The following is a 12,869-nucleotide window of genomic DNA, read 5'->3' as shown; positions in this document are numbered from 1 at the left end:
CCATGGAAATTAGCAGAGGCTAAGTGTATTCGAGCGTATCGGTCCGCTTCACGGACCGCTCCGATAAATCGCCGACGCTTGCTGCTTGATTATAAAAATATCTAACCCACGCAATAACGGCTGTTGCACCGATACATGCGTGGACGATATCGGACGGCGACAGTGATACGTCATTCGACGCACGTCTACACGTGACGACGAAGCTGGCAGCAACGTAATGGAGGTTGCAGTCAAGGCTGTAGAAAGGCGTTCCTTATTGCATCTTGCGAGCCGTACTAACCGGTCGTCGACCTGCCACGCTGCCGACTCTTTGTGCAAGGTCATTTTACTTATTGTTAGATTCGTTTTAGTGCGCGCGTATTCTTTCGACCTGTCGTTGCCTTTGTTTCGCGGCCACTCGCGTGACCGAGAGATGAATACGTTCGATGAATCGGGAATTTTGTAATCGGCTGCCTAACAATCCGCCAGCGGATGCGGTTCTACCTCGAAAGCGGAATAATTTTATAATACGCTGATTCAGTCGCGTCGATCTACCGGCGTCGTAGTTTTCTTGTTTCTTTGTTATCTTTTCGGCGTTTTATCGTTTCATTGCTTTATTGGGTTCGTCGGTGAAATGTCTCTATTGTGGTAAATGAAACTGTAAAATTTATGCTCTATTTTTGTATTTATTAACTTTGCTGTTTAAAGTGTGACATTTTTCCTATGTTATGTTTTGCGAAGGTCTTTGGAAATTTCACGTTGCCCTTTTTAATATGAAAGTGATAATTTCGCTTCAGGCGATTATACTTGGAATTTTAATTAACCAAAAATTGAGTACGACAGAGATAATGTGACTCATGAAAGCAAGTAGATGAGAATTAATTATTTTGTACGGTTAATGATTGAATATTCCAAGGATGAATCTTGAATATTCCGCTTTGAACTCCGTTAAGCTTTTCGCTTTAATAATTTCTAGCAAATTGATGTTATGAGAACATAAATATGATAAATATATAAAAATGATTTACAAACAACAAATTGGAAGATTTGTACATTTTTCCACAGTATTTTCAAAGGAAACCTGGAAGAGAGAATTTTGTCTAAAAATCGCATTTAAAAAGTGCGACGCAGTAATGTCATGGAAATTCAAACTCTGTACAACAATCTCAATCATACTTCAATCAAACTTGGTTAATGCAGATTCTCCTATTGCAGCGCAGCTTAAGAAACTTCATTTTCTCGCTTAATTGCGTTAGCGAGGCTTCGCTGCAGCTTTATCAAGAAACGTTTCCGATTCTAGCGACGCTGTATCTTCTTAAAATATATCGTATCGATTTTATCGTTTCGAAATATCGAATTTCCCCCGTGTCATACACACGAGAACGAAACTCGAACATTGAAATATCCTGTTCGCTGCTTTATGGTATCGCGAAATGAGAGGAAGGAAAGAAGTTGGGATAAATTTCATCCGAAGTTGCCGGCAACGATAATAGCTGGAACTTTCCGCTATTCGTTGCTTTAATTCGAACCGTTCGAGAAGTTTACGAACACTGAGGAAATTATTCCGCTGGTTGTTCGAAGACCTCCGAGTAACCCTGTTCTGCTAAGTTCAACGAATTTTCTTAGCCGGCTACAAGTCTTGCGAAGAAGCTGCACTCAAGTTAATTAGTTTTCCGCCCTTTTGCGTAAGAAAACGTAACGAGGTTTGTCGCGCCGGTGATAACTCCCTTTCACGAAGTCATTAAAGTCATCTGCCTGTTCGAGGGCGCGATACTTTCCTGCTCGTCGTTTCAACCCCACCAAAGTTAAGAAGCTTTGTGGAAGTCACAAGTGAACCAGTTTTTTGAGGCGAGAGACGCGATTAATAGTCCTGGAAGCGTCGGGAGGTCGGAACAAATTGTCCCGCAGCCTTTGTAACGAAGTCTTAAAAATTTAGAGGGTCGTCCTCCAAGTTTGGCAAACGATCTCGTTATAAAACCATGAGAGTGATCGAACGCTTTAATCCATTATAACGCCATACAAGTCGAAGGCTACACATTCGCATGCAATCATGTTTTTAGGAAATATTTACACGCAACGTTGCGTACATAGCAACGAAGCTTTATGGTTGTTACCTGGGTCAAAGTAATACAAAATAAAGAAAAATCCATTAAACACTGAATAAGGTAACGACATTTTATTTACATCGAGTTTATATTCTTGCAGAGGCACAAACACAGTTTTAAGAGAAAATCTCATTTCTTGGAAACTTCGAAAGAAGACAATTTTCTTTTGTAATTTTTCTTCACCATTTTTCGAAGAATAGGAAATTAGATTTTGTTATATGTAACACAGTTTATGAAGCGCCACGACGAGAAAGAAGAGGTGAAAGTTATAAATGAACTGTTCGAAATGCTACAAAACACAGTGGCATTTTCAATTTCATGTATCGAATAACGTTTAAATGTGTCTGTTCTGTATACAAACTCGCGTTGCTTGTAAATAGAGAAAGGTTGTTGTGTTTTGATATTGGAGAATAGATTGTCATAATATGGATGCATAATAAATTGTCATAATATGAATTGCAGTAAATTGTTGGACAATTAAATATAAATTAATGTTTTACTTTATTGTTATTTCATACAATGAAATTGTCATTATATAGTTTTGCGAATAGATGATCACCATTCGCTTGTAATTTTCTATTATATATGAAAGAGCTCGCTGACGAAACTTCGCGTTTCATTCAAAGACAAAGAATCGAGCTAGAAAGTTACATTAGCCGTCTCTTGAACCGTCACGTGTCAGTTCAGCGTTTCGTTCTTTTCGTGGACAAAGCGCTCGATCTCTTTTGATCTATTCTCTGGTAAAACACGTGTCAACGTTGTCAAGAAAATAGTTACGTTATGAGAAACACCATCATTCGGTTAATAGGAAATGTGATTGCTTAAGGCAATTTTTATGAATCACGAGTTCAATGTAAGACGCAGTTTTTCTTTGTCAAGAAAATAAGCCGTATTATTATCCTTATTAACCTTCAAGGAAATAAGTTCAGAGACATGGTATAGTAGCCAGGGTATATACAAGTATGTGTGTGCATGATGCACTTACTTTTAAATTCAATTAACTGCGTTGTGAAAAATCTAATTTCTTTTCTTTTCTACCTGCTATTCGATCGCATATAATATATTTAATTGATTTAAATATACTTTGTTTGTACTTTGTGATATAAACGTTATAATTACAGACTGACTTTTAAACTTTTACTTATAGCCATAATCAACTTGCTAAATTACATAAGCTGAATAACGAAGACTCTTTGTAGACAGCACTGTAAGTGCCAAAAGTAAAATTTTTTAACGGAGAAAGAAACTTCTCTGGTTTAAAATTATTTCCACAATTTCTGATTATTTCGTCTGATTATTATGATGCCCTTAAGAGTACGATAATCATGAACCGCATCACAAAATTTTCTACTAAAATTTTGCGCTAATGTAGACAAAGTTCATCAGAAAAAGTCACCGTTTAGTCGTAGAGAAAACTGAATGTGCCATTCATTTAAATTTGGAAGCACCGTAAGTTCCATTCCTATTTGTCCCTGATGACTTGTACGAAACCAGAAAATGTACTCTCTTCGAGATGTTCTTTTTATTTTTATTATAGAAGTATATTTTCTACTGTCACGAGTAAGAATTGTTATAAAATTATAGAAAAATTCACGTTGTTTTATACAGAGGCGATGTTGGACTTACCGGTGGTATCAACTTTTAACATTATTAATAATTATTTACAAATGGAGATTGCTCTTAACTTCTACGTCACAGTGTTCTCATTGGCATGTGACGTTACACGATAAAAAGCATTTTTTAATTTGTGCAGGACTTTTTTAATTGAGCAAGGACTTTCCCCATTTATATGGTCACCAATGTATATATTTGTCTAATGATATTATTATAATCAAATGATTTCCGAGAGATACAAATAGCATGATACGAAGTTATTTAAAATATAATTACACGTCAAAGATGATTATCAACAGAAATTTCGAAACGTTGCAGTAATGTACGTTTCCTTGTTGTATATTATCTTTGCATATGTTATCTACGATAGTGTCCTGTCCATTACGTAATCATATCAGGTGGAAGTTTGCTTAGTTATGTTATTAACGACGTGATTTGTACGCGATCAACGTATAACGTTATATTCTTTTTCCTTCCGTTCAGAAGTCGAATAGAATAACAAGGAAATTACACCTACGATTCGTATGATTTAAAGCAGCTCAAACACTGAAAATGGCATTGTAACACGCGTGCCATAAATTTACAATGTTCGCATAATGTATAATGTATAGTATATATCCTCGACATTGAAATTCGTATGGAGACACCAGATAGATATTTTGGATAGATCGGTAGAATGTAAAACAAATAGTAAGGTTGATATTACATTTACATATACAAATAATCATTATAGAAAGATTTACGATTTTATTACGATTACGATTTTATTTATTTTATATCTTTCTTATTGGGTCGTCCCAAAAGTTTCTTTCGTTTTATAAGGAAATAATAGATGCACAACATTTTTTTATTTATATTATTTTATTGAATTATGTATGATCTATTTTGTAGTAATAGAACAGAATGGATCATATGTAATTCGATAAAATAATATAAAACAAAAAATGCACAACATTTTATTGAACTTATTTTTTTAGTGCACATTATTATTTTATTGAATTATGTATGATCATTTTGTTCCATTACTACAAAATGGATCATATGTAATCCAATAAAATAATATAAAATAAAAAATGCATAACATTTTATTGAATTGTATTCCTATTGCATATTATTATTTTATTGAATTGTATTCTTATTGCATATTACTATTTTATTGAATTATGTATTATCCATTGATTTTGTTCCATTACTACAAAATGGATCATACATAAGTCAATAAAATAATAATGTGTAATAAAAATAAAATTCAGTAAAATGTGCATTTTTTCTTTTTGTTTTATATTGTATGATCCATTCATTTTGTTCCATTACTACAAAATGTATCATAGATAATTCAATAAAATAATAATGTGCAATGTAATCCAATAAAATAATATAAAACAAAATTCAGTAAAATGTGCATTTTTTCTTTTTGTTTTATATTGTATGATCCATTCATTTTGTTCCATTACTACAAAATGCATCATATGTAATCCAATAAAATAATATAAAACAAAAAATGCATAACATTTTATTGAATTGTATTCCTATTGCATATTATTATTTTATTGAATTGTATTCTTATTGCATATTACTATTTTATTGAATTATGTATTATCCATTGATTTTGTTCCATTACTACAAAATGGATCATACATAAGTCAATAAAATAATAATGTGTAATAAAAATAAAATTCAGTAAAATGTGCATTTTTTCTTTTTGTTTTATATTGTATGATCCATTCATTTTGTTCCATTACTACAAAATGCATCATATGTAATCCAATAAAATAATATAAAACAAAAAATGCATAACATTTTATTGAATTGTATTCCTATTGCATATTATTATTTTATTGAATTGTATTCTTATTGCATATTACTATTTTATTGAATTATGTATTATCCATTGATTTTGTTCCATTACTACAAAATGGATCATACATAAGTCAATAAAATAATAATGTGTAATAAAAATAAAATTCAGTAAAATGTGTATTTTTTCTTTTTGTTTTATATTGTATGATCCATTCATTTTGTTCCATTACTACAAAATGTATCATAGATAATTCAATAAAATAATAATGTGCAATAAAAGAAAAATTCAATAAAATGTTGTGCATCTATTATTTCTTTATAAAACGAAAGAAACTTTTGGGACAGCCTAGTAGAATCGATTGTTATATTCTTCTTTAATTATATAACTACCTCTTTTTCTTTTAATCTAGTTATACTTTATCTACGTAGTCAAACAATTGTGATCAAAAGTTTAATATTATTTCTATCTCAGTTCGACTTTAAATAGTATAATTAGTTTCCTTGATGTAATTTAAACATAACTATAGAGTAACTCGCGCGTGGATATTCAAGTTCATTTAAAATTCGCTTTCTTTATTTAATCTACTACATATATATCTATTTATACATTATTCTGGCGTCTGTTCGAACTAATCTTCAGAACCTTCTTTTAAGTTTCTCCAGCTTCGTGAGAAACTGGATGGATTTTGATGCATTTTCATTATTTTAAAGAGCGTTTCACGAGTAAGGTTTAGATGTTTGAATTTAAAGAAAGATTCTAAAGTATGAATCACTCGCGACATGAGCGTTAGAGGGTCGAGCCAAAAGCAACCAAAAATACAAACAGTAGACAATTTGCGGATATTCGCACGAGCGACCTTCCTCGCTTCGATCGTGTTTTGTTTATAATCGCTGCCACGATATAGCTATAAGACACGACCTTCTCTTCCAAGCAATGTCTTTCTCTTTTCGGCGTGCGTCATGTCACAAGTTTCACGACTCCGCTGCGTGATAGCCGGCGCTGTCTCACAGGTCGCAGAACGTTTACCGAGCCAATAGAAGTTCACAAAACATTATTATCGTCAGTCATATTATTAACACATTGGTCGTCCAGCGTGATTCGGTTAAGTTTCCTGCGGGGTCCAATTCGACTGTCGGTACGTAGGACGTAAATAGAGCGACCAGTGGGAATTTATCGCCTTCGATTCATTGTAAAAAAAAGATTATTTAGTTCTGAAATGGAGAAAGCGATAAGTTTTCCAGGTAGACTATTCCGAGGGATCTCAGATCTTTCATTTAATCGATAAGCATACTTGTTTTTTTTTTTTTAAAGATGTTTGTTAAACCCAAGATACAATTTTTAAATACATTTTGGTATTCACAATAAACGGTGAATTTTTGTAGTGATGTTTTAGGCAAAAGTACCGATACGCAGATAAGCATACTTGTGAGACGTACATCAGTGATTTTTTTATCCTCAAAATGTTCAGTGAACAGACGATGACGAAGTCTACAACTATTGTTCGAAGTTCCCAAAATCACTCCAAGTGTGTTTCGAATGTTTTAACAATTACCACGCGATACAGCATAATGTAATATTTTATCCAGAATATAAATTAATAAAAGGTATCGTATGATGTGTTTCTAATATTTTTATGTTGTATATCCTTTATATAATATCCTATATTTAATTAACTGGAACAAGAAGAGCGTCATCCATACTTGGGTGACGGGACGCCCACGGAAGTACACCGTCACATAGATATGGGTGACGCGGCGACCAACGTGTTAAAAAAAATTATATAAGACCCCGAACAGATGTCAGTTACAACTAACAATGACTAACAATTATTTTTTATAATTTTACATTTTATATACAACAAAAATTCTATTACATTTTATATATATCAGTGGTATAAATATGCAAATTTCTCGAAAAGTGGTTGTCGAGAAGCGTTCGTCGCTACTTTAGCATTCAATAATTTGCCTTATGGTGAACCTTGATCTTACGAAATTATCCCTAACGCATTTAAACTCAGCATTCAATGGATACTTGCCTTTTCACTGAAGTATCAGATAATCTGGTTTACGAAGACCATTCGTTAAGTACGTTTCTGTAGCGTATCTAAAGTGTTTTATATCCCTTCATCCGCTTCGTGTATTTATAATATTTCGCGTAGAAACAGCGGCGATTCGGCTAAGCACGGCCATAATTTCGACAAATTAAGTCATCACTGTCGAATCTTATTTATAGCGGCGACACCGAGAATAAGTGGTACTCGTTCTTGTTGCATCAATTGTTATCTTCGTCGTTCCTCTTCGTCCCTGATGACCTACACACCCGGTAAATGGGGCAAAGAGCGAGCCAAGAGTCGAGGATACACGGGTTATCTCATCGAGATCTTTAGAATGAGGTCACGCCGATCGCAATTTATCTAACGCAGATCCTCGTTCATTGGTACGCGCGACGATTCAAACTTTTGTTTCTACCTTTCTTTCACTCGTGCGAGATTCCTTTGGAAACGAAAGCGTCGCTAACGCGGAGAAAATCGTGTGCCTCCATTGATGATCTCTCAGCTGTATCGCAGTATTACGTAACGTATCCGAAATTCTCACGATCGTACGTGGTTATGTGAATGTTTCTACGTTTCAAATTCTCCTCTGTTATCCCGCGTGAATAAAATATTTAGATCGATTGCTAATATTTGAGAGCTGACGTAATTGAACGATGATGCAAGATACTTCTAACGAGTGAGAAATGTAATTTCAAGTATAGAAATGTATCGGTATCATATCATATCGATAGAATAATATATCAATCGATCGAATATAAACGATATATTAATATCTACGTATTTTCTTTATATAAATTTATTATTTGCGACAGTAATACGATTTATCATTGTCTGTGTTATGACTCGTAGATTTAAAGTGCGTCAGAGTATCACAGCTCTGAAGTATTACAAGTTAGAGAAGAATTGAAGTAGAAGGGTCGGGCAAGTCCACTTTTTAAGAAAATCGTACTTGTTCAAGCTTTGTGTAGTTTTACACATTGCCGAGTGATCTATGCAAAAATCAGACAAGTTTAATACGTTCATAACGATTTTTCGACTTATTCAATATGATCTTTCGAAAGAAGAACCGACCATGTCCAGGACTTGACCAGCTTTTGTTCTAAAATATCGCAATGGTGGCGCTAATGTTAATCTGTCAGCCAACGTGCTTCGAATGTTTGGTAAACTGTTCTGTTAATTGCGTGTCTTTCTTCCTGTCGATTCGAAATGTTTTCGGACGAACAGTAATCGTATCGGTCATCGGGAAGTAAACATGTGCCAACGAGAGACGACCAGTGGTTTATCTAAGGAACTGTTTGTGGAGCACGAAAGAAAGTGGGGCAAAAATAAAGATGTGAAAAAATAATACATTTCAAATACCCGACATTTTAAAACAGCGGAGGAGATGGGCGTATTTTTCAAAAATGTAAGAGTATCATTTCTTGTATCATTTGCCGTACTAATGCCTTTCTAAGGCCAAAATATTAATTGCTTAAACGAGTCGTATTTAATTCGGTCTTATTCAATTTTTCGCACCATTTTTAAAACCTGCTGTTGCTCAACTTTTACACCAAGATCCTTAATTTCATTAGGAAAAATGTAAATGGTTTGGAACAGTGCGTGACATATCATGCGTGTGCACTTGGGAAATAGCAAAAATAGTTTTCGAAGGTTTTAAGGATAGTTCTATATTTTTAAATGTAGCTGCAAATTTTTCCATAAACCAGCCGATGCATTCTCTTTTTCTCTAGAAAAAAATATCGATAATTTGTCGTATGAAAGACGAAAGAAACGAACGTATAAGAATATCTTGTTACATATATTTTTCCTCGCCTTTAGTTAAAATATCTTTTAAGCCAATCAATTAATTTTGTATCGTAGTCGGTAGTTTTCGTAGCTCGCGAACGTTTCGTGAGTTTTGGTTCGAGGATCTCCTTGTTATCGAAGAAGATAAAAAAACAGATATTATAACACGTACGTATATTGTGTATTGAGCACAAGTTTTTATGAAATGCTTATAGCACGATTTGATTAATGAGGTTTTCTCAAGATCGCATATCCATCTGAGTTTACTACAAGAATGACGATTAAAGTGCTGCCTTGGGAAGAAACGTGTACATTTGTAGAGATTAGTTTGGTATTTTTACGTGAAAGTGATTTATTTCCGTGCACTTTCGAATGTTTCAACATCTGTTGTTAATCTTTCTGGATCATGAAACATAAATACTGGTAAGGGAAACATTAACAATGGATACCTGTTTTATGCTTTGCTTAATAACGTGGGAAACAATGCGATTCGTTTGATTTAATTAATCTATTAAAATTTATTCGTTCCGTTCCTCCTCTTTCTTCTGAGAATTTCATAAGAATTGAAATCTTTCGAATCTGTAGTCTGCTCTAGTTCATATCTGTTGCTTTGTATATTTCATATACAATAATTTCTATCCAATTGTATTCTGTGTATAATTATATTTTTATCAAAGAGTAGTTGTAAAATGTACAAGTAATGAAGGAACAAGTAATTAATAATAACAATAAATTTAAGAAGCATATGTTCGAAAATAAGTAATCAATTTTAAACAAAGAGTACAGTTTTGACACTGTTATCATTATTGAAATATTATTTGGAGAAATCACCTTCTTGTAAAGAATATTTAATTAGTATATTTTTGATATCTTATTAATTTGGAATAACTGAATGCATAATTATGTAATTTAATAAACATTGTATATAAAATGGTCCAGAAAATGGGTATGTTTTTTATACCGAAGTATATAAAGTATTTTTTATTTCATCTATGTAAAACAAAAGGCAAGTTTTAATGAAATATCAGTAAAAAGAAGAGAATCTGAATGGATGATCAATGGCATTTACAATAAATTTTCACAAGCGATGTAATAATTGGCAGGATCGCAGAAATTCCTTCTAAATGTATTCTTTTAAAATATATATTTTGTTAATAAACATTATATACAAAATGGTCCAGAAAATGGGTATGTTTTTTTATACCGAAGTATATAAAGTATTTTTTATTTCATCTATGTAAAACAAAAGGCAAGTTTTAATGAAATATCAGTAAAAAGAAGAGAATCTGAATGGATGATCAATGGCATTTACAATAAATTTTCACAAGCGATGTAATAATTGGCAGGATCGCAGAAATTCCTTCTAAATGTATTCTTTTAAAATATATATTTCGCTCGTTAATTTTACTCCGAAGTTTTGCGAAAATTGAATTTGCTTAATGGTTCTAATTTTTAAAATTCCGATAAAATTCAGATAAATCTCTCGGGAAATATGCTTTGCGTGTGTGCATTTCGAAAATGACATCGGTAAACGTTATTTTGCATAAGATATTAACGTTAGATGCTTAAGAACGTAATTACTGGTCCGTTGTCGATATTCATCGTAGAATTTTGATAATTTATTCGCTAAAAACTTGAATAATATTTTTGTACTTTTACAATTTTGTTTTATGAACAAACCATATTGTATATTATTTTGACCACTGACGAATACATATATTTATATTTATATAAATAATATTAAATATATATATATTTATATTTGTCAGTGATCAAAATAATATACAATATGGTTTGTTCATAAAACAAAATTGTAAAAGTATATACATATGCATCGATAAAAACTGCAAAATTTGCAAACTTTGCAAAGGGCCTGCAAGCAATATGGTTCTAAATATTATTGTAACAGCTGCTGTAATGATAAATGAGCTATTCTATTGCATTTAATTAGATCTACATTATATTATATTAGGTCGTCCGAAAAGTTTCTTTCGTTTTATAAGGAAATAATGGATGCACAATATTTTCCGTTTTATATTATTTTATCGAATTACGTACGATCCATTTTGTTCTATCAAAATAAAGATCAAAAACGTTCGACAGATTAGGTTAGGTTAGGAAAAGACGTGTCTGTAAAAGAATGACAATTTTCATACGACCTAGTATCAATAAAATATCAATAAAATTAAAAAAAAATATATATATATCGATCATATTGCTTGCAGCTTTTATCGATGCGTTGTCGAGACAAATTTCGCTTCTTCACAATTTTTAATATTCGATCTTAACATGTGCGTGCAGTAAAGTAAAGAGCAGCGATCCAGAAAATCATACGAATTTGTCTTGTCTACTGCCACATAAATATTTTGCTATGTTTATTTAGGACAGACATATGCATTTATGTTCACTTCCATTTGTATTTCTTTTCTCCTAACTAGCATTTCTCGTGCAAATGTAAACATGAAATTCTTTATAGATCGTAAACTGAAGAAATACATACACAATAAATCGTATTATTTATCGATTATTAAATAACAGATCAACGAAACGATTGATTATCGACATATCGATTAATGGAAAATTTAAGCATAATTCCTTGCAATTAGTATAATCAATGTTTGGTAAACCAGAATTCGTATTACATTCGTGTTCAAAACTGTCTATAAAACGAATATTCGTAAGACAATTAAAACTTCTCTCTCTCTCTCTCTCTCTCTCTCTCTCGTATGAAAATAAAATCGATCAATTATTCGAACAGCTCGTGTCGTGATTAGCTTGTAGTTGTTACTACTGTGATTAATTGGTACTATAATATATAAATAAAAACTAACTATCTAATTATTTAGTACTTTAACTTCTACCGTACAAACCATTTGCCACTATCTTCAAACTCTGCTATTTTTTCCTATCTCCCAGCATACATTTCAGATTCTAAATATTTTTCACCGTGTCACGTTTTACCATAAAATTACGAAATCCTTTGTAAGTGGATTTTTCTACGCGGAACAAACGATGGAGGATTCCCGCGTGGTTTCTAGATGGAGAAAGGAAGAGTAGGATTATACAAACGGGAGAAATATTTCCACGCAAGCCACACAATTGTTGTCCGGCAAAGAACTATGGTATTTACTTACCCTTAAGTGTACAAGCGTATCGACGAGAATTTTCATTTTTTCCTCCCCGGTCTTTTCTTCCGTTCGCTCGTTTTTTCTATTTTCTTTCGTGCATCGACATGGATTTAACGAGGTACCCTTTTCATTATGCGACGCAAGAGGTCGGCTTGCTTAATGAAGAGCGGGTACGTTGGTCGACGTTAATTGGGCGACGGGAGCTCAAAGCTCGAGAGCTTAACTCCGTCGCGCAAAACCAACGCCCCTGCTCTTTTCAAGCTCTTCGTAGCGAATGCCACATTGTTGATCGTCGTAGAACCGGTTCGCTTGAGCACGCTGTGGAAAACTTGGCGAAAGATGAATTTTTTCCGCGACACCCGCCATTCTTTGCGCTCCTCCCGCCGTTTTTCACGGCGAGCTTC

General features: G+C 33.0%; 1 protein-coding gene and 1 pseudogene across 6 annotated transcripts in view; both read left to right on the top strand.

Annotated features, from left to right (window-relative positions):
* The window catches only part of LOC100744200, a 213,429-nt gene that overhangs the window by 55,953 nt on the left and 144,607 nt on the right, over positions 1-12,869 (top strand). The window lies entirely within an intron of this gene.
* On the top strand, positions 8,747-9,961 carry LOC112212113 (annotated as a pseudogene).

This window comes from Bombus impatiens, unplaced genomic scaffold (genome assembly GCF_000188095.3).
Source record: "Bombus impatiens unplaced genomic scaffold, BIMP_2.2 scf_0109, whole genome shotgun sequence".
NCBI classification, from domain to species: Eukaryota; Metazoa; Arthropoda; class Insecta; order Hymenoptera; family Apidae; genus Bombus; species Bombus impatiens.
This window is presented reverse-complemented; position numbering and strand designations above follow the sequence as displayed.